Source organism: Ochotona princeps, chromosome 24 (assembly GCF_030435755.1).
Source record: "Ochotona princeps isolate mOchPri1 chromosome 24, mOchPri1.hap1, whole genome shotgun sequence".
Taxonomy (NCBI): domain Eukaryota; kingdom Metazoa; phylum Chordata; class Mammalia; order Lagomorpha; family Ochotonidae; genus Ochotona; species Ochotona princeps.
Genome location: NC_080855.1, coordinates 34,505,965 through 34,529,383, shown reverse-complemented (window position 1 = coordinate 34,529,383; position 23,419 = coordinate 34,505,965). Strand labels below are relative to the sequence as shown.

The window sequence follows — 23,419 nt, the reverse complement described above, 5'->3', positions numbered from 1 at the left end:
CATGCTTGTGGCACTGACAGGATCTTCCATACAAACAGGATCTTCCAACTTGAGGGTTGCACATGTCCCATTTTGCTGACAAACATCCGAAATGTTGGTAGTATTTCTTAAACTCCTTTTTTTGAAAAAAGAAATGAAAACTTGGTATGGACTCAGGGCGAATGCCAGGCACACATTGGCGCCTCCAGGTGGACCTGCTCGTGTCCGGCACTGATAGTCTCATTACTCTCTAATCCGTCACAAGCTACTTCCTTACAGAAAACAGAGGCATACACTGGACTCAGAATCACAGCAGATCACTGGATGATAAATCCGGGAAAGGTCTGGTTTCAGACGGGTGGTGCAGTGGCAGGAGGTGTGTGTTGGACGTGGTGTTATTTACACCATGCGATTCAGCGCAGTATGCCTCATTTAACACTCCTCCATTCTCAAACTGAAGACAAAAACAGCAATGAGATTTAATTCAGTAATCCTTCAGATAGTGTAAGTCATTGAATGACACAGTAGTAATATGTGTTGCAAAAATCTTAGTTATTTCTGTAGGTCATTAAACTTCAAATGTGTTTACTACTAAATTTTCAGTCTTCCATTCAATGAAGACATATACAGTATATGGTTTGCCTGGCTCCAGGCTTCGGATCAGCTTAGCTCCAGCCAATGACACCAATTGGGGAATGAATCAGAGGATGGAAAAATCTTTCTCTGTCTCTCCTTTGAGCAGTAGATGTGCCTTCCCAATGGAAATAAACAAAACCTTAAGAAAAAGACTTTTTTTTAAAAGGTTTTTGATTGGTTAAAAAATATATCAAACATAAGAACTGTGGTTAAGACTGTACTTAAATACACACACACACACGTTTATCTAAATATATATTTTAAAAGAAAGTTGGAAAAATAATTCTTGCCAAAGTACAAAGTATAAAAAATGAGCCAGTAGGCCTAGAGCCTAAGATACTTCTTAGTGGTTAAATCCTCACCTTGCATGCCCCAAGATTCCATATGGACACTGGTTCATATCCTGGCTGTTCCACTTCCCATCCAGTTCTCTGCTTGTGGCCTGGGAAAGCAATCAAGAATGGCCCAAAGTCTTGGCATCCTACACAAACATGGGAAACCTGGAGGAAGCTCCTGTCTCCTGGCTTCAAACCATCTCAATTCTGCCTGTTGCAGCCACTTGGGAAGTGAACCAGGGCACAGAAAATCTTTCTCTCAGTCTCTCCTCTCTGTAAATCTGACTTTCCAAATATTTTTTTTTCTTTACGAGCTAACATAAATGAACTAAAAAAGGTAAGAAGCCAAAATTGAACAAAGCAAAATGGGATCCTGGAAGAAACTAATCAAGTTGATGAGATCCCAACATGACTGGACAGGGAGGTCACAGCTGTGCACCTGCTCAGCACCATGGCACACAGGTGCATGCATCTACCGGATTCTGGGTTTGAACATTCGGCATTATAATGGTGTTCCTTCTCCCCAATGATCTACACTTTCAAAAAATTCCATTCAAATCCCAACCAGTTTCATGGATTTCTATACTCTATTTGTAAATACAACCAGGGAAGAAGAGGCAAGGTCATCTTGAAAAAGAACAAGAACTAAACAAACCAAATGAAGATGCGCATTCAAATATCAAAGTTGACAATGTAGTAATAAAGACTATGTGAGGGTTCAAAACAGACAACTTTAAAAGAATCTGGGAGGGCTCGGCAGCGTGGCCTAGTGGCTAAAGTCCTTGCCTTGATCCCATATGGCCGCTGGTTCTAATCCTGGCAGCTCCACTTCCTCTCTATCTCTCCTCCTCTCAGTATATCTGACTTTGTAATAAAAATAAAATAAATCTTCAAAAAAAAAAAAGAATCTGGGAGCAGAACCACAGCTTCTAAGTGTTTCCTTTGATGAAAACGCTTCCCAGTGTGGGAGAAGATAGCATTTTTAAATGTCTGCAATAAACCTGATTGGCCAAATAAGTACACATCAACCTTGATCTCATCTCAAGTCAGATACAAGAAACAAGTTGCCAGACTGGGAGAAGATGTTTGTAATACAAATATTAGACAAAGGATTCATTTCCAGAATATGTAGAAAATTCTCCCAGATCAGTGCTGGACTTAGTGCATGTGATTATAGCAAAACACTAGGATTTTTAATTTTTATTTTTCAGATGGCATGATCTTTTCACCTCTCCTTCACTGGCTGAGGATGAACCAAGGAGCTTCCCTTGGTTACTCTGCCGATGTGGCCACTCGATAGAGTTTGCCTATTCCACGGTTTCAGTGGCTCTCCCTGATGTCCTTCTCTTTCTTAGCATATATATGTTACTTTAATCTCCATTTTCATACTCAATTTTGCTAAAATTGCTTTTAAGTTTTCATGTAAGAGGACCTATGCCAATCGATATTGCAGTAGAAAGGAAACCAGGAGACACTCTGAGTCTGTGCTTATGTTAGGGGTCTCTGAGTTGCAATAGTAAAATCTGGACTTCCATTCCTATAAATAAAATGTGCTTTAGACTGGATCCAGGTCTATCGATTATCTTTCATCAGAAGCCTAAAAACTGCTAGGCCACCTTCTTCTGTCTTAATCACTAAAAAAGAAAAATTACAAAATTAAATGATCAAATTCCCGATGAACATTTTAAAGAAAAATTCTGAAACAAAATCCCTCTGACATATTTCTGGATGCCTCTATCACCAAACAGGCTACTATCTTGACAACTTCTAATACAGTATGTTGAGAATCATAAAATCTGTTCTTCAAGGTTGTTCTTCCTGTTGTACACCACATCTGCTATTTAAAATGTTTAAGGGAAGGTTAAATACTAGGCAGGCAATTCTGATAAACACATGGAAGATAAACTATTTTCATTTCAAACAGAATCCTATTTTTCTATAGCTCAGAACTTCACAATTTTGAAGTTTAATCCTCTATTAACATAGATTAATCAATCAACATGGCACCACCAGTGAAGTCCCAAGTAAAACCATTGACCAAAGTAGTCATTTTTGTGGTAATTCACCTACCGCATTCTGTAAAGGAGACGATGCACAGAGAATGTAACTCAGATCAATTGTAATGGCACAGCCTGAAGAGGAAGTTCAGCCAAGCAGTTTCCTTGCACACCTTTGGGGAACACTTTGGCACACACTTATGGGGAGCCCCAACTTACTCTGGACATGGGACTCGGCACATACAGCATGTCGGCAGCATGGACTAATGGATATCCTGACCCTCTCATGTACAACTTGGCCTCTGCGTAGCCCTGGACAATCTGGCCTCTGTCGGACAACAGGGTAAAAAATGAAATTAGATTTCAGTACAAACACCCAAAAAATTAATCAACTATATTCCTTTCTTAAGTGTTTTGCATCATCAACTTCATTATTTCACATGATAAGGTGCAAAAATCCACTATGTCTATTTGAATTGTGCCCTTTTGCTCATAGATACAAAATTCAGATTTAGATTATTTTCTGCTAAATAAAACTCTGAAATTTAGATGAACTATCAGAGCAAACTATATATGTAACACAAAGCCATGAATAAAAATCCAGAATGCTTAGTTCCCTTTTTGGTGACATTTTCAGCTCACATTTCTGAATTCTGAAATAGAAAGTGGAAAGCACTGGTGTACTTTGCATGGGGTTGAAAGCTTACTCTTAAACTACTGCATAATCTTCTGAAAACTACTAAGTTCCTAGGGCTAAAAATCAAATATCTGCATAAGTTAAAGTGTAAACAAAACCAGGATCACGTGTAAGCAGGAGAATGAGTCTTATTAATACAAACCCATTTCCTTCTCTCTCAAGTGTTCTACTTATAAAACAGTTTACATAACTTATGAGCCTAAAGAAATATTTTATTTTGTTTTTAAAGATTTATTTATTTTTATTGGAAAGGCAGATATACAGACAGGAGGAGAGACAGAGAGGAAGATCTTCCATCTGATGCTTCACTCCCCAAGCGGCCACAACGGTTGGAGCTAAGCCAATCCAAAGGCAGGAGCCAGGAGCTGCTTCTGGGTGCAGGGCCCCAAGTGTTTGGGCCGTCCTCGACTGCTTTCCCAGGCCACAGGCAGGGAGCTGGATGGGAAGCAGGGCTGCTGCAATACGAACCAGCGCCCATATGCATTCCTGGCATGTTCAAGCTGAGGACTTCAACCACTACGCTATCGTGCCGGGCCCAGAAATATTTCATTTTAAAAGGATGCACTGAAAGAATACACAATGAAAGTTAATATGACAATATTATCTATATACATATGTTTTATATGTTAAGAGAGAATTACTAAGACAAAACATATTTGGATGAAATGAAAGTGAAAACTTCCACTTAGCATCACGGCCAGTAGGTGTGAAGTCTAGCTTGTGTTCAGTTCTAAAGATGAACTTTTGGTTTGGATTTCAAGGATGGACGGTAACTGAAGAGGAGAAGCTATGGCAGACAAAGCCAGCTGGGGTGGAGTACTGAGCCATCCTTTCTTTTTTAATTCTGTCTATGATGATATTTTAGCCTTCCCTGGAAGTTCATTGCCTTAAAAAAACAAACCAAACCGAACCATCCACTAACATCAAAGGGCTGCATCACGTCTGCTCTGAGGGTTCCTGATAATTCCACAGAAGTTATTAAGACTGAGAACAGCTGCTCCTCTCTCCACAGAGGTCTGCTAGAATGATGGCAAATGGCAGTGTGAGGAATGTACCAAAGGTACCAGTAAGAGAACTACTCTTTGCTTTCAATGGTCTAAGCAGGAATACGGGAATTATTCTCTGAGCACTAATTTCCCCATCAACCTCACCCACTAGCTCTTTGCACACTAAGTACTCAATATACATTTCCTGAGTAAATTAACAATGATGAAGTAGTCAAGTGTGTATTAATTTTTGGCTTGCAAAAAATCATAATGATCTTTCCTATAAGGGAAAAGAAACACAGCTTTATTAAACACCCAAAAGAACCATTATGAAGCCAAATAAAGAGCACAGAGCCCTGTTGGAAAAAAAATACACAATTTTAGAAAGCAGGGAATGAAGACACTGTGAGGATGAACCCAGTCAATTTGCTTGATTAAAACAACATCAGCCAGACGAAGGGATGAGTCTGACACCAACTGCCTAGGAACACAGGAGGAAAACATCTACCGCACATAGAACCCATCTCACAGCTCCTACAGCTGACCTGAGCAACACTGCTAGGAAAATTACCCCCAGCACAACTTCACCGGTGGGCTGGCATGGGTAACTTCAAAATGAACATATGGGCCCAGCGTGGTAGTGTATCAGTTAAGGTCCTTGCCTTGAACGTGCTGGGATCCCATATGGTCACCTGTTCTAACCCTGACAGCCCTGCTTGCCATCCAGCTCCCTCTCTGTGGCTTGGGAATACAGTCAAGGATGGCCCAAAGCTTTGGGATCCTGAACCTGTGACCTGGGGGAGGCTCCTGATTTCGGATTGGCTCAGCTCCAACCATTGCAGCTGCTTGGGCAGTGAAGCATCGGACGGAAGATCTTCCTCTCTGTCTCTCCTCTCTGTATATCCACCTTTCCAACAAAAATAAATAAATTTTTAAAACAAAAAGTAAACATACAAGCAAAAAACATTGCTTGGAAAAGCCAAATTTGAAATTTTGATTCTCTGCTTAGGTTTCCAGAGAATTCACAAATGAAATATGTACGTACAACCTATGTAGAGTGGCCTCCTGCGCCCACTGGACTCAGTGGGCCTAAGCAGACAATCAGGATAACAGATCCTTCCACTCCAAAACCTGACCCAAACCCCCAGTGCCACACAGCCAGGTGCTGAACCAGTGCAGAGAGAGACAGCACCGGCTGTCACATAAAGATTCTGCAGACATGAATTTACAACCATGTCCTGGACACATATCAAATGGCACAAATTTCCCATGGAGCAGGCATTAAAATACGAGATGCTACACATACTCTTACTAAAAAAGGCTAGGGCGGGCCCAGCACAGTAGCCTAGCAGCTGAAGTCTTTGACTTGCACATGACAGGATCCCATATGGCTGCTGGTTTTAATTCCAGCAGCCCTACTTCCCATCTAATTCTCTGCATGTGACTTGGAAAAGCAGATGAGGATGGTCCAAGACCTTGGGACCCTGCACTGCTTGGGAGACCCAGAAGAGGCTCTGGGCTCCTGACTTTGGATTCCTTCCAGCCTTTGTGTACCCTTGGGGAGTGAACCATTGGAGAGAAGATCTCCCTCTCTGTCCCTCCTCCTCTCTGTAGATGTAATTTTGCAATAAAAATAAATAAATCTTCAAAAAACAAATGAACAAAAAAAAAAAGCAAAAAGCTATGGCTGTGGCTCTATAGGTTAACCCTCCACTTGCAAGTGCCAGTAACCCATATGGGCATTGGTTCATGTCCCAGTTGCTCCACTTCCAATCCTGCTTTGTGGTTATGATCTTGGAAAGCACTAGAGGAAGGCCTAAAGCCTTGGGACTCTGCATCCATGTGGGAAACCCAGAAGTTGTTCCTGGATCTTGGCTTTTGATGGGCTTAGTTTCAGCTGTTGCACTCATTTGGGCAGTGAACTAGCAGATGGAAGTGTCTCTCTTTCCTATTTTCTATAAATCTGCCTTTCAAACAAAAGTACATCTAAAAAAACAAACCAAATTATGTTCCAGCTTCACTCTATGAAGTTCCAAACTCCAAGGCTCCATGTCATTTCAAATCTTTGTTGTGGCTCTAAACGACAGGGTCTTCTGAATTCTGGGAGACACTCAAGGTCTGAACTAATGTTTATGAAGTCACTTTTCTTTTTAAATGCCCTGCACAGAAATCACTATTCACAAGGCTATGGTATTGTCTGCTGAACCTTCACCCTAGTCGGTAACATTCTAGCTAAGACACCCACATTTCTTTTTAATTACTTTGTTGACAAAATTTAAACAAAAGTAGTGTAGGATGGAAAGTAGCAATATGCTTCTAAATCTGCATTTACGGAGTTTTCACCCTATGTAAATAAGATAGATTTTTAAAATCAGAAACGTATAATATAAGAAAATTGGTTTCACTGGATTTTCTTGTTTTACCTCCATAGTGAAAGCCAGCATGCTAACATTTGACACCTTACCAGGAGCCCTGAAGAGTTATCCAGTAGACACCTCAGTCGGCATATGAAGCTCCCCTCCATGAAGGAGTTTTCTGGGGGAAGCTGGTCCGGGTTGTAATAGGCTGGCTGAGTAGAGCGTCAGTTTCTGTAGATAGAAAAAACAATATAAGTTTTTCTTTCATTTTGCTTAAAATATTAATTGCTAAAAAATACATTATGAAAAATCAAATTTTTTCCAAAAATCCAATAAAAACTGAAAATTGCAGTTTTTACAGCATAGAACTTTACAGCATATCTTTGCAGCATAGAACTTTGGTTTCTATCTATCCTGAGCTATCACTGTCAGCAATTTCCACGTCTTCTAACACCTTTTGCTTGCTTAACACTTTCACAGGTTTCTGAGAACACTTTTATACTGGGAAATGTTCTCTTACACTTGTACATGTTAGTTGACTTTTTGGGATACTGTAAAGAGAAAGTCTACTCACAGTCCAGTTTCACCCTTGTACATTCTTTCCACATTTCATGAGGTTTACAATCCTTGGGTAACATCTAGTGACACCTTGTGACATAAAAATGTCACTTCAGTACACCAGGCTCCTTGTGACCTGGCCCTGGCTGAGGCTACAGACTCACGCCTTTCCATTCTTCCTAATGCCAGCCTGGGGCTCTATGCCCTAAAGAGTCTAAGCCTTCTTTCACAGAACCCCTCAACACCATCTTTTGGAAGATGTTCTTCCCATCAGCTCCCTGGCCAAGGTCTGCTGCTTGCAAAGGGTTTAACGCCCAGTGTAGCTGATGCTGAATTTAACTTGGTCATCGGTATGGATAAGTTTATACACACTCTGATGTATGACATCATATAAATGTGAAAAACTTTATTATAAGTGACAGCATTGTACATTCTATATTACTTTATTTCTACTTTTTTATTAATTACGTTGCATTATGTGACACAGTTTCACAGGCTCTGGGATTCCGCCAACCCTTCCCCATGCCCTCCTATTTCTCTCTATCTGAAACATCTGAAAAGAAAGCTCTGTGGTGACCCACTGTACCAACTGTGTTACTCAGTAATGGGTCACAGCTTACAGTTTTTAAATGTTGCTTTACACTCTCTCCTATTTATGATATGACTATTTCTTAAACATTATATCTTACTCATTCTATGAGTATAAGTGAGAAAAAATACTGGAAAATGTCTATTTTGTTCCAATTTTGCAACAGTTTTAAATCATATGATATCATGAATAACATAGCTATGCAATTCATTAAAATTCTAGGTTTTCCTATGACAACAATGTATTTTCTTTTAAATACAAGAACATTAAAATTGAGATTGTGTGGCAATATCAAGGTTCCATTATCTCTCTCCAGAAACTTAATCTTCCACCATGAAACCAATTCTATGGCAGTCAATACACACACAGCACCAGAATTATCTTCTGAAACACATATTGTGGCATGTACTATGCCTGGCTTCCACTGTGTTTTTGGAAAACAGCCTCTCTCCTTGCCAGGCAGACAGTGCTCGTAAGACCTGCAGCCTGTGCACTTGTAAGACACCCAGGGCCAAGCCTCAGTAAGACCTGCTAAACCAGAGCACTTGGGGATGCAGCCCAGAGCCTGTAAGCTCTTCAGGTGATTCCGCATGCACACGACAGCTTGAAAACCAGATATCTAACAATGGCAAGCACTCAACTGTATTTACCACCTGTTCTCTAATTACCTGATGTTCTTTCCCCTCAGATTAGTCAAACACATTGCAGTTCAATACATTTCCAGTGTTCAATGATGTCAATGTAAACACACTGTTTCCTTCAAGGACCCAGTCCATTACACACAGTGCTTCCCTCTCCCTCCTCCGGCCCCCCCTACGCTCTATAAGTCAGCTTAAAGATCACTTTATTTAAGTATTTTTAATAATCCACATAAATCATAATTATAGGTCCAAACAGAATTTTGCTAGCATTGCTTCTTTTTTTAACATACATTTTTATTGCATTTCCTTTTTTTAAAATTAATTACATTGCATTATGTGATACATTTTTTTTATGCACTGCGATTCCCCCCGCCTCTCTGCTTCATCCATTTCATGGTTGTCCTCAGTCCTTGGCAATCTAGAAGTTACTCATGATTTTCTTAGCTTTTCTAAACTCTACCCGAAAGTTACTGACATACAATACAATACTGTGATTCAGGAATTAATCACTCTTAGATGATCAATGTAAGAACATTAATATACTTACATATAGTTATTCATTATAAGATTAGTTAATACAATAACAGTGACCTTTGCAGATTTAAAGATTTACACAAGATCGTATATGTAGCTCTAAGAAAAAATATATTGGCTACAAAGATAATTTTATGTTCTATAGCATCTACGTTTTACCTGATACTTTACAGATTAGAATGGTTACATTTGTCCTTAAAGTAAACGTTATATACTATTATGTTGGAAAGCTTTACTTCTGACTGTTATCAGAGAAAACATATTTACCTGCTGAAACCCCAGGTAATCTGGTATAGTAGAAGAAGCATAAAAGACCAAAGCATCTATGGTGATAACCAGCACAAAGCCTTTCGGTGCCTATAGTAGGAAGGTCACAAAGTTAGCAGTGTGACAATGATACTCAAACATAGCCAACTATATCTATGAAAAATCTTCCTGTTACAATGATCCAGATGATTACACCTCATAGACACACATACTCCTGGGCTGAGACAAATCTATCCATTCCTAGTTTGGATGAAGAACAACTCAGAGCTGGGGTGGGCATTCCACCAAGTGGTTACCCTGGGTAAGATGCCAGTGCAGCATCAGAGAGCCAGCGTGTTACATCTTAGGGCACTCCTGATTCTGCCTCTGGCGGGTGCAGACTCCAGGAGGCCCCTGGGTGGGTCAAGTCTGTAAGGTCCTGCCATCCCCCCCCATCGTGGTCCTGGACTGAGCTCTGGCCTCTGCTCCAGCTGCTGTAGACATGTGTAGACAGACACTTTACACACTGATGCAATGTGAGACTCAGATAGCCTCAAGTTATTCTGAAACAATTTAATACTTAATAGAAACCACAGTACAGACACATACACATTCATGCAATTCAAATGCACACACAAAGCATGAGCAAACAAATCTGCCCATTAATATCTAATGCAATTACTAATACTATATGTAGCTTTCAATCTATCTGGCTATCTGTGCTATTCTTTATTTATTCCATCTGAAGCATGGCTCCCTTTCTCCCCATTTTGCCTGTTTTGGGTCAGTTATCCTTTTCTGTATCTTTTCTCCCTTTATTTTTAAAGTTATACCCTTTTTTTCTATTTTTTCCATTTATTATTCTAGTTAGTGTTAATGGCTCTTTTCTCCTCTTGGGTCATATCCAAACATGAGGTCACTTTCAGTATTTATTGCTATGTTTCATTTCTACAGGAACTCACTGTTTCCGGCTGGAGTTTATTTTGGAGTTTATTTCTACCCTATAGTGTGTGATCACTGCTCAACCATTCCAAAACTCTGATTTTCAATAAATGGAGAGCACGGTGTCATTAGATTTGGACTGGACTCCTACCCCTGGCTCTTACAAGCTGTGTGGCCTTGAGCAACATTTCACCCCTTTAGGTTTTAGTGCCACTACGAAAAAAAAAAAAACACCTCTCACTTTAGGAGGTGGCCAATGATTGTTTTCATCCAGTGCCCAGTCCAGGGCTGGCATTCCATATGCTAAGGCACACTGCTGCTGCAAATGTGTGCAAATGAGCAAAAACTGGTTAATGTGATACTGCTGTGAGAATTATAGAAAGCCACACAAATAATACTTAGCACATCACACTTAATAACCTAGAGCACAGGTGAGAGGACACAGGTGAAAACCAGGGTCCTGGAGTCAGGAAGACTGCCCCAGGCTCAGCATTTCATTGAGCACCTGCACTGCAGGTGAGGCAAATGAACTACACGATTCTCTCGACCTCCCTGCTGCACTGCTGGATTCTCTGGTGCAGGTGATATTTCTGTGGACTTGACAACAAAGAAAATAGCTATCATTTATCAATCTTTCTGCAAATGGCTCACTGCATCAAGGGGCTGAACTCCCCCACCCACTCAGTGAAACAGAATCTTAAGCAATTTCATAGTATGTTTCAAAAACACAGACAATGTGCTCTGAGATCTCAGGAGGCCCATTCAGGGCAGCTCAGTGACCAGGCTGACCACCGTTGCTGCCTTGCCCAGAATGCCAGATGTGGACCCTTTATCCAAACCTGCATTCTCGGGTCACTAACTGCAGAAAGTGTATGCATTCCATGGAGATTTCGCCTGGAGAAATAATGCTGAATATACACACCAGGAAGTTGAATATTTAACAATAAATACAGCAAAAAGGAGCATCAATAAATATTGCTGGCAGTAACAGTATATACTATTGTGGTATTACTTCCTGCAGAAAACATCTTCTTTGTCTACAGAATACTGTTAATTGATCAGGTTCACATTATTTGGGGGAGTTTTTTCAATCAATTAAAAAATACACAGTAGTAAATTGGTATGTGGCAGAATACAAAATTACAACCTAAGATACCATATCAAATCTCTTTAGAAAAATGTTGTTACAAATAAAATCAAAAGGCTAAAAAAGTTGCATGTTGATCTCATACATCAATGTGTTTTAATTATCATGATCTTACATGGTCTTCAAAGATCTTAGAACTCAAGATGATCCTAGAAGCTATGAAAAAATAATGTTGAATTATCTTAATAACTTAACAAAAGGGGTTAAAACAGTAATCTCATATTAAAAGGAATTATAATTCTGATTAAAAAAAGATGTGACTATTTTAACTGACCTACACTCCTGAATAAAGTATGTGTAACTACAGTGTCTTAAATGGGAATCTTTATACTAACCTAACAGTTCTTGCTATTTGAAGTACAACAGGATGCAGTTGGGCTCCTAGTTAATCTACTTCATATAATACAAGTACTTTTTTCACGTTCCACCTTTATGGTAGTTTACATAAAGGTGAACTTTTCTGTTCACCTGCTAAAACTTACCTGAAGTAAAAATTCTCCTTCTTGCAACTTCAGGCCTTCTCTAAGTTTTGGTCTGCAGTTATCCCGGCCTGCATTTCTGTCCACAGGGGAGGACTTTAATGTAACTATGGGAAAGAGAAAAAAGCAATGAGATGAGTAGGTATATTTTCAAGCAACATGAAAGGACTGTGACAGAAATCCTCTGGTAACAAGGGAGAAAAAAAAAAGGTAATTTGAAATATCCACATTTGTTGGTGCTATACTGGCCAAGTAACCCTTTATACAATGAACAGCTTCCCATTCCAAAGCTAACAATGAAACTGAAGAATTCAAATAAGATGTCAGCTGACACTGTCCAAAACAATCTCGGATAAGTCCACTGTGCTTTTAACCACATAACTTTGAAGTTTCATGTATCTGCAAGAAGCTGCTAGGAACCCTTCCCTCTGTGTCCAATCTATTCTACTTACCAGGTGAAGGTCCCTCAGAATATGGCCTCCACAAAGGATGGGGATGTCTGCAGATCTGCACCTCAGGATCAGCAACGAGCAATGGTGAGCAGTAAAACTCAACCACACAATTATTGAGAGAGATATTCCTCCCAAAATTAGAACTCTCTCACGTTGGGGTAAAAATCATTCACACCGTCACTAGGCTTACGTTAGATTTGTAAGTCATGACATCATACAGTTCTAAGAATGCTTCTCCACTTGTTCACTGACATTTCAATTTTAGCTTATACACAACTGACTGCTATACACCTTAAAATGGTTACAGGGTACTATTAAGTTGTCTCATGTCTATTTTTATTTTCATATTTAGCAGTTTATAGTATTCAAGTGTGATTTTTTACTGAACTTGGCGAATCTTAGGATAGTCCAAACAGGGTTATAGCTCTAACAAGGCATATGTTAACAGTTTAGGTGCAGAACAGTTTTAGGAGGGGTGTGCAGAGAAATCTTCAATATCTTACTAAGGAGTAACTAATCTTTGTGTCCTACCTAGTAAGGTATATTGAGTCCAAGCTGACTGCTTCCTGTCTGTTCTAAGCTTTCCTTTTTGGTCTCCGTCTATTTGATCTGATAGTTTGGCGGGGGGGGGGGGGGGCGGCGCTCCAGAGCGACCCTGATGTTCATTGCAAGAGAGTGTGTGGAACCAAAGATGGATCTAAGTAAGGAAAGCTCCCCTCCCAAGTCCTGAAGGAAGTTTACTGTTCTTCTGTTTCTGAGGACCACTCAGAGCTCCTGGCCATTGTTCCGATGACATTGGATCCTGAGAGGAAGGATCTGGGCTTCTTCCAACCCATGTGGGAGATTCGATAGGGAATGGATGACCTCAGAGTTCTCAGCCTACGAGGGCACTCCAATTCCCCCATGGTCTCCTTGGCAGTTTGTATATAATCCTTTGTGCCCATATTGATAGTCCTTGCTGAGGATCCGGGAATCTCCAGGGTTGGGATACAAGGCTCCCCCTGCCCTGCTCCACTGTGGGGTCCAGCCCTGCTCTGTGCATATGACCTCCTGTTAAGAGGCTGCCAGGATCGCTATTGAATCCCACTGTATGTCTTTATAATTTTTGCTAATGTCTAATACAGATTTGAGTCTGCTGTCTGTAAGTTACCGGTTACAATCTTGACAGGTTATACTTAACATCTTCCTCACACACTCTAAGAAGGTGGAAGATTTCTCCATTCTCCTGACGCTATGTTATGGAATAACATAGGGTATTAAAAGCATATTAGGTTTTTCAGTTCTGTGATGTAGATCATAAGCAGTCTGACTCACATTGATTGTTTGTTCATTGGTTATTTCACAATATCTTATTGAATATGATACAGGCTGTTTGAGGTTGAAATAATATTACAAATTACAGGTACTATTTTTTGGATTGACATCATTTTGTCTTAAATTAAGGCAAACATGTGGTATCTAACCTTTTGGGATTGGCTCATTTCTCTTAGCATAATGGTTTCCAGTTGGGCCCCATAGGTCACAATAAAATGTATTTTGTTTTTGTTTGTTTGTTTGTTTAATAGCTGAGTAGAATTCCATTGAGTAGATGAACCATAGTTTTCTTATCCAGTCTTCTGTTAATGGGCATTTCGGTTGCTTCCAAATTTTTGCAATTATTGATTGTGCTGCTATGAACATAGGAGTGCATGTTGGTTTCTCATGTAACAGGTGTTCTGGATATATTCCTAGGAGTGCTATTGCTGGATCATATGGTATGCAGATTTTCAGTTGTTTGAATCTACTCCATACTGATTTCCATAGAGACTGTACCAACCTACAGCCCCATCAACAGTGGAGTTGGGTTCCCTTTTCCCCACATCCTCACCAGCAAGTGTTGCTGCTGGTTTTTTGCATGTGAGCTAGTCTTACTGGCATTAGGTGATACCTCATTGATGTCTTAATTTGGATTTCCCTTATTGCTAGAGAGCTTGAGCATTTTTTCATGTTTGTTTGCCATTTGGGTTTGTTCCTTATTAAAATGTCTGCCCATTTCTTCAGTGGTTTGTTTGTTTTTGGTGTTTTGGCTGTTCTGGAGAACTTTGTATATTCTGGAGATTAGCCCCCTGTCACCTATGTAGTATGCAAACATCTTCTCCCATTCTGTGGGTTGTTTTTTACTTTGTTGATTGCTTCCTTTGCTGTACAGAAGCTTCTTAGTTTTACGTAGTCCCACTTGTTTATTTTAGTCTTGATTGATATTGCTTTTGGTGGGTTTTGTTTGTTTGTTTCTTTGTTTGTTTTAGGAAGTCAGGGCCTACACCTAAATCTTGCTTGGTGTTTCCAACATTTTCTTCCAAAAGTTTGAAGGTTTCTGGATGTAGGTTTAGGTCTTTTATCCATTTAGATCTGATGCTAGTGTATGGTGAGAGATGTGGGCCTACCTTCTTGTTCCTGCAGGCTATCAACCAATTGCCCCAACAGTATTTATTGAAGAGACCTTCCAAATTGCTTGGATTGTCGAGGATGGCCCAGGCTCTTGGGAGCCTACAGCCACATGGGACACTCCCAAGCAGCTCTTGGCTCCTGGCTTCAGATCAGCTCAACTCCAGTCCTTGTGGCCCCTTGGGTAGTGAAGCAGCAGACACAAGATCCTCTCTGTATCTCGTCTCTCTTTCAATCAACCTGCAGGACGGCTCCACAGTATCAGTACTGCTGCTCTTTCAAAACATTCTTTCTTAGGAATTACAAGTACAACAACGCAGAGAAACAGAACTGATCTCTGGAAATAAATCACCCGCTGATTCCGATGGGGGTTATCTGACATCAGCCCGTTTACCCCGCATTCCAAAGTCTGAGGATCTGACTCTGAACAATTAGTGTACGAACAAACCAGTAAGCCATTAATGTGTTTCCACTTTATCCTCATGGAGAAACTCATAAAACAACCCTACAATCTAACATAGTTAATCCAATCAGTGGTGGGCTTTAGAGTGTAAATATGTCATATTCTAGATTCCAGCTTTATCCCCACATGCATTTAAGTATACTCCTTCTTGCTAATGTGGAACTCTCCTTCTCCATGTATCTAAGCTCAGATGTCTATCACTTCCTGCATGCCAAATATTCCCTCTTCAAGAAAGCAAACATTAAATTATTGAACATGAAAAATTTATGCAGAAAATGGTGATAAAGTTTATTTTGTACTTTGTTGTTATAAGTTGCACATAAACAGAAAAATGACAAGATGAATCTTGCCAGAGAGGAACATGGTTTCTAAATCATTAATCAGTGCCAAAAATTCAATTGATTTAACAATAATATTTATCATCTTTATTACTTTGGCAAAGAAAGATAAATTACACTCACACAGACATAAGCACAAAAACAGGAAGTTAAGACTTAGAAAATCCAACTAATCGTAGAAATGTTTATCAATTAAAGAGGGTGAAATAGTACAGTATTTCCAAAATGTAAAGAAAATATCCCTGGTTGAATTTAGCCTGGTATTTACAAATAACTTCCAAATAACATTAAGCACACCTAGGAGTAAAACACACTTTACTTCAACACATAACATATCCTTTTGTCAGTGAAGTGTTCATTCTCCTTTTGAGGGAGCGAAGAAACTGGTATTAAGTGCATTGTATTTTAATTCCTAGGAAACAAAGATGAGGTCAGTACAGTTCAGTAGCTTCTGATGGTGCAAATCATGCTTCAATTTTTCTGTCTGTAAATTCCCAATCACTGATACAATAGTAAATCAATTTTGATTTTGTAAAACGTGAATGTTACTTTACAAATGCATGACTGTAAGGCCCAGGGTATATCCAAGGCCTTGAACAGTCCCTGTGTCACACTGTGTGATGTGCTTGTTAAAATACTGATTCCTCCATTTACCCAGAATCTACTAAATCACCACAATAGGAATGTAAAAACCACTAATGTAAAGGATCTAGAATTAAAGACAATATAACTGATGAATGAATGACAGATATAGGTAATAAAATTCTACTATGAAACATATGAGCCAGAGTAACAGGGGAATAAGCTCATTAATAAAGCGTCAACAAGATATTTTATAACAAGTATTAACTCCTTGATTACCACATTCTTCACCAAGGAGCATTTGGAATCTCATTTACTTGAGGGGTTAGACAACTGGTCACATGTCTAATCATGCATATATGTGTGTGTACACACAATATAATACATATATTACATGCATATACAAGTGTTTCTGCTTAAGAGGGTACTAACCATGTTACCCTGGCTACCTGCAAGTAGCCTCAAATCTAAACAAGGGACAACCAATACATTGATTCCTCCCTTTTTAACAGGGCAGAGAGAATCAGGAAATGGAAATGCAAAATGACTTAACCACATACATTTCTTTTTTTTAAGGACTTATTTATTTTTATTGGAAAGGCAGATATAGAGAGAGGAGGAGAGACAGAGAGGAAGATCTTCCGTCCAATGATTCACTCCCCAAGTGACCACAATGGCCGATGCTGCGCCAATCCAAAGCCAGGAGACATGAACTTCCTCCAGGTCTCCCATGTGGGTGCAGGGTCCCAAGATTTTGGGCCATCCTCGACTGCTTTCCCAGACCACAAGCAGGGAGCTGGATGGGAAGTGGTGCTGCCGGGATTAGAACCGGCACCCATATGGAATCCCGGTGCTTTCAAGGCAAGGACTTTAGCATCTAGGCCACTGCACCAGGCCCAAGCCCATACATTTCTACAAAGTCAAAGAATAATGCCTCCCTGGCTTCCACTGCATAAATTCTTTAAGGGCAGAGACCACATCTCATTTGTCAGAGACAACCTGGGGGACACAACATGTGAATAAACAGAGAATCAGGGGAGTTCTCCATGGAGCCAGAAGCAACAACCTACAGTGGTGGCTTCCAAACTTCCACAGGGATCTGGCCCCAGCACCAGACGTTATGATTCCACAGTGAGGCGAGGGGCTCAAAAATTCTCACTGCTCATGGTAATGCTGATCCTGCTTGTCTTGGAACTACTCATCTGAGGACCTCAATTCTCAGAGAACTCCTCAGAGCTTAACCCTCTTTTCTGATTGCAAGAAACAGAGCATTACCTGAGAAATGGTCAGAAAAAAAAAGTAAACAACAGTGTCAGACATCTGGAACTTGGGGTTCTGGTTTCAGATCTAACAAAAATGACTACACAGCTGATAAACACAGAGTCACAGGCACTCCAAAGGAATAATGTGCAACACACCTGCAGGATCAAATGGGAAATGCACACACACACACACACACACACACACCAGGGGAGAGAGAACTGAAAACCAAGGGGCCTGCTACAAAACCTGTCAATATGGAAATTTCTCTGAAGCTACTGCCCTCAAGTTGGTGTCTGTTCCCTAGACCGTAAATATTAAGCTACCTAATTTTTGTGCAGAGAAAGTCTATGTAAGTGGAAAATAAACAGACACTCAGACTAAAGATACCAATACAGGTCACCATGAACCCAAAGAAGAACTAATGGCTTTATAATATTCTAAATATAAATTACAAATCAAGTATCTGTAGGTACACTGAAGAAGTGCAAAACTTGCTGGTGAATTAAACCAACAGTATCAACTCCAACTAAGTGTGTGTTAGAAATGCAAACCCTTAAGTCACACCTGAACCCCTGAGCACAAGTCTGCATCTGTTTTTAAGATTTTTTAAAAATTTTTATTGTAAAGTCAGATTTACAGTGAGAAGAAGAGACAGAGAGGAAGATCCTGTGTCCACTGATTCACTCCCCAGGTAGCTGGACTGGCCACAGCTGAACCAAAAAGGATAATAAATTGACAATAGATACTTCCTCCAGACTATGTGCATAATTCCATATGTAACAAAAATTGATGACTGCTTCCCCAGCTATTTCCCTTTAATCACATTGAATTTAGAATTAAATGTAAGTCATATATAATCCCTGCATTCCTCCAATTGACCAACTACATTTCCTCCTTAATTATAATGCTTGCCTATTTCATTATATAACTCCTCAATAGTTATAGAATTCCTGAGAGATTTCTCACAGCAAAAGGGAAGCACAAGGCCCAAGAGGCAGAGGGGGAAGAGGGCTGGGGAAAAGGAGCCTCTTTTGGCTGAACAAGCACAGCAACTTCTGTTTGCTGGGGCTCACTTCCAGCTGAAGCACAGACAGAAACAGATACTCATGTAACTGGGGAGTCACTTTAAGGGCTGAGCTGGGGCTCACAAGATTACTTCTGTGTTCTAACAAGCTGATTTTGATGCCAGAGAACACAGAAAGCAGGGTGGGACTGGCTGATGTTAGAATCCTACCACCAGGAACTTCTTTTCTAAACCATACACCTCATTATGCCACTCTTCTGATGCAACAGTTGCGGACTGGCACATGATCTACACGTGCAGCCTCTGTCTTCATATCCTCCACCGTAAGTGTCCCTTGCCTGTTACATCCCAAAGCTCAGAAATCACCTCGATTACCAACAGCTGGCACAATCTCCCGGCTTGGTCTTTTAAGTCCCTCTAAGAAACGCACTGACAACAAGTCCACCCTGGCCTCCACCACCAGCGGCGCGGGAACTACTTCTCTACTATATGACTACTGGATCTCATGCAAATCTCTTACACAACAGTTCCATTCAAAGAGTTACAGCAATAACTCCATATCAATTCAGAAGTGTGTATAACTGATTCCTACACTCTTGACAGCTTTCCAATCATGGTTTCTAATCACTGAAGCCAGATAGGCCTGAAGAATGGACAGGAATTGGAAGACAGCCTTCAGGAGCCATCATCACTGGGTCAGCTCTTCATGGTACTCAAGCCTGCACCAGGCTCCGACACCATTTTCTTGCATAGTGAAATACTGCCCATGTCTCCAACATGTTATCATCCATCTTATGAAACACTTAACAAGAGAATAAATTCCTGTACATCAAGTATGAAGCAACCCAACTGTGTATGCTTATTTTCCTGTGATTCTTACTACTATGTACATAAAACTATTTTTGCATCCACAGTGCCCTGGCAAGGTACTTGACATCCTACGTAATTATTAGTTTTGATACTTTGTGTCTCAATCAGAAAGTCAAGGAAGCCCCAACAGTTTGCCATGATTTTCATCATGGTGGACTCCAGGTATCTGCTGCCTAGATGTGTGACATGCATGACTGGAGCTGATCAACAGTGCCAAAGCAAAATGAAACGGTACAGGAAGCAATGGAGGAAGACAATGAGTGAAGAGTTGTGGCTCAAAAACAAACCCCTACACATTTCCTCTGTGTATATGGACAGAGGTAGTGCTAACAAGGGGGATGGGGACTGGAAGACAAGCCTCCAGGACGGTGTAGAAGAGGCACAGGCAGAGACAGATGTCACAGGAAAGAGGACAGGACGGGCATGAGAAGCAGGCTACAATATCCTGAAGTCACAGAACAAAGTCAAATGCACAGAGGAATTCAGTCAGGGCAGGGCTGAGAAGCACCTGGGGGACTTAGCAATGCACACCCACTGTGCCTTTCCGGTTTTAGATCATAAAAGTCAAAGCAGTGCATTGGACACATTTTTTTCAAAACTGTGTTGCAAACACAATTCACCCATATTCATGCATGTCAATGATGTAAAAATAGTAATGGAGAGTAATCCTCCATCAATATTATTTGATGTGAACTACACTAATACTTTTATTTATGAGTTGTCTTAAAATCCACATTTGAGTACACTGCCAGTCATCATCTAAATAAAAAGCCATACTGGAATTAGAGAAAAACATCCTTCTAAGATTGGACTTGGGATTTCTGCTGGTCAGAAGTCTCCAGAAAAGAGGTCCTGTAGGACGGTAACCAGGCAAAAGAGCAACTTCTTTTTTAAACCATAACCTCAAAAGTCCTGTCCCAACCTGTGGGCCAGAACTGTGTAATCACACCTCCAGCTTACTGCATGCCACGCTTCTGGGAGAGAAGCCCTGTGAGCTACATCTTCAGGTGGCAACAGGCACAGCAGTGTCCAGGGTCGACTGGTAGCTAACTTTAGTAAAGCCTTTGTAACATCCACCTAATGTGAGCTTCAACATCTGCACACAGTGCTTGAACCAACATTGCTAAAATCACATCCACTGGATTATAATATAACTGTGAATGTCTGTGTACTCATCATAAGACCAAAATGATATCAAAATGCAGTGTTAGTCTTCCTGTGAAATCAAAGGACATTTTCAAACGAGATTCCCTTTCATAAGTTATGAGTTTGCTCAATTGGCTTTTCCTCTGATGACTGAATCTAGTGCCTTTAGTCTCCTTACTAAAAACTTAATCATCCTTGGTTCTAGTCCTTGCGCTTGGATGTCCTTTCATTCATAGTTTCAGAACATTGGGCACTCTTTCTTCTCCAGATCAGCTATGAAAGCACTCAATGGTGAGGAAGTCTAAAGTAGTGTCATTCAGCCACAATACCCCTCGCCCATTCCACCATGCTCAGTGCAGCCCAGCTCTTTCTTAACACTAGTCATTCTTCATTTCCTGCCTTTAGTTTCAGTGCATACTTATCTCAGAATATTAATTCTGAGTCTCCACAAAAAGCGTGTGCTGTACGGAATTTCACAGAGGTGACTTTTCATTGTTTGCTGAGAACAGCGGGAGTGCTGCTTGTCGCTGGGGCCGCATGGACTGAGTCAGAAATTTGCTGCTGAGTCCCTGGCTCTTGGCTAGGCTCTGCCTTTGTGAGGGTCCTGACCCACAGGGTTTGCTTGCTAACCAAAGTGGAAACTTGGGCTATCAACAGCCCATAACTTCATAGAAGACTGAAAACTTGCCAAATGACATGGAATCAAGAAATTGCTGTTGCTTCTACGATCTCTCCCCCCTCCTTCTATGCAAGGACAGTTTTTCCTCTCCACTATTTCCCCCTGGAGGTCCAGAAGTAGCTTCTCTCCAAGAATGAGAAAAAAAAAAATCCAAATGATGGTCAGTGGTAAATCAGGACATCTCGAATACCTCCTGTGTGCACAGCACCAGGAAAGCACATGGTAACGAAGACTCCTAAAAGACAGTTCACAGCTCTAAGGAGCTTGTTCATCCTGTACCAAGTAAGACAGTCTTTGGAGATGTGGCATCTCAATGTAGTCTTAAAACAGGCAAGGCCCTTCCACTTTTATTCTGTGATTCTACAAAATTCTCCAGAAAACCATACCCAAACAGAAAAAGCAAAGGGCTGACACTATAATTCTGTTTTCAGCAAACCTAAGTGACAGCTAAACCTAGATGCAAATAAATATGAAAGTGAAAATAGGTGGTAGCATACTTCATGGCATTACATACTTTTATTCCAACAATAGGCAATATTCATACAGTAAAAAAAAATAACATCGCAAGTAATTTGCAAAATTAACAATAAAAAAATGTAACACTGCAAGTGAGTTGAAGCCAAAGTTGTGAGAAAAATGATACTGGGAGGTTTAAGAAAGGTGAAAAAAGTTAAGAAAAGACAAAGGAATACTCAAAGTCCAAGCTGCCACAATATTATGTCAAAACATAAACCTAACATACTAAACTTAAGACATTACTTTCTATTTATATGTACATATTTTAATTTTAATGTTCAGGAAATGCTTAATAGGGGGATATTTTTAAAGGACATTTCATTTACAAAATGATGGAAAATTAAATGACAAAGCAAGTCAATATGTAAAAGACACTGCAAGCAGAAATTCTAAAAATAGACATATTCCTTACTGCTAAACACGAGTACACTCCCAACACAGCAGTGTAAGTTCAACTAGCCAAAGCAAACTGCAAGGGGAGAAAATACTTTCACAAAATGATAACAAAATTAGTTTTTTCTAAGAGTAGTCTGACACTATCTGAGTATAATAATTGGCTGAATCTTAAAAGTAAACACACTTCTCTAGCCCAAATTTTCAATCCTGGGAATTTTCCAAGAAACAAAAGAAAACCTCATAAAAATATATATGCCTCAGGGTATTCTCTGGAATATTAGTTAAATACTAGAAATCTGGAAATAACAGCAAGGCCTCCTCAAGGTATCATGCAGTCATTAAAAGCAATGATTAAGACAAGAGGGTGTCAGGTAGCTAATCAATAACTGAGTAGAAAGGAAATAAATACAACCTGTGAGATGAGCAAGTACAAATCACATTTTTAAAAAGCAAATAGCTGATTTTAACCACCACACTGAAAGACAGTGGCCCAGCGGAATCCCCAAGACATGGGGACATGTGCACACCACTGCACACTACTGCCAAGTTGCTAAGGACACAGAGCTGCGAGCCAATATCCAGTCTCAGCTCCTTCACTGACCAGCTGAGTGAGCAATGCAGTATGTGACCCCAGACTCCTTTACACACACACACACACACACACACACACACACACACACAGCCTTTCTTGGGTATTATCAGAATATCACAACATGATGTAAGTCAAGCAGGGTGCATGACAGTTTCAAGGTGTCAGTATTTCTACTGGGGTCACAATGAGGAAAATCAGTTTTTAAAGAAGCCTGGAGGTAGAAAGGCACTGTTGGTAAACATGTGTGTCCTCCTTATTTTTAACTGTTCACCAAGAGGACAGTAGGCAGGGACGGCACCAGATTCCTCACCCGGGAAGCGGTACATCTCGGCAGTGTCTGGAACTGGGAACAGAATCAGAGGCTGCCTCTTACTACTTCCCAGGAGAATCGACTGCACTGTGAGATTCTAAGCTCAAAGACTTCAAGAACACAAGTGTGTTTCCACTTCATGTGAATCCGTGGCAGTCTTTGTGGGTTCCAAACTACTTTAGTTCTGTGGGTTTGGACTGCAGGAGTGATGGTGTGGGTCCCCGCCGTCTCACTTTCTGGA

At 40.4% G+C, this 23,419-nt stretch overlaps 1 pseudogene; it reads right to left on the bottom strand.

Moving 5' to 3' along the window:
• Positions 1-2,438: 2,438 nt before the first annotated feature.
• On the bottom strand, positions 2,439-23,194 carry LOC101532501 (aryl hydrocarbon receptor-like; annotated as a pseudogene).
• Positions 23,195-23,419: the final 225 nt, after the last annotated feature.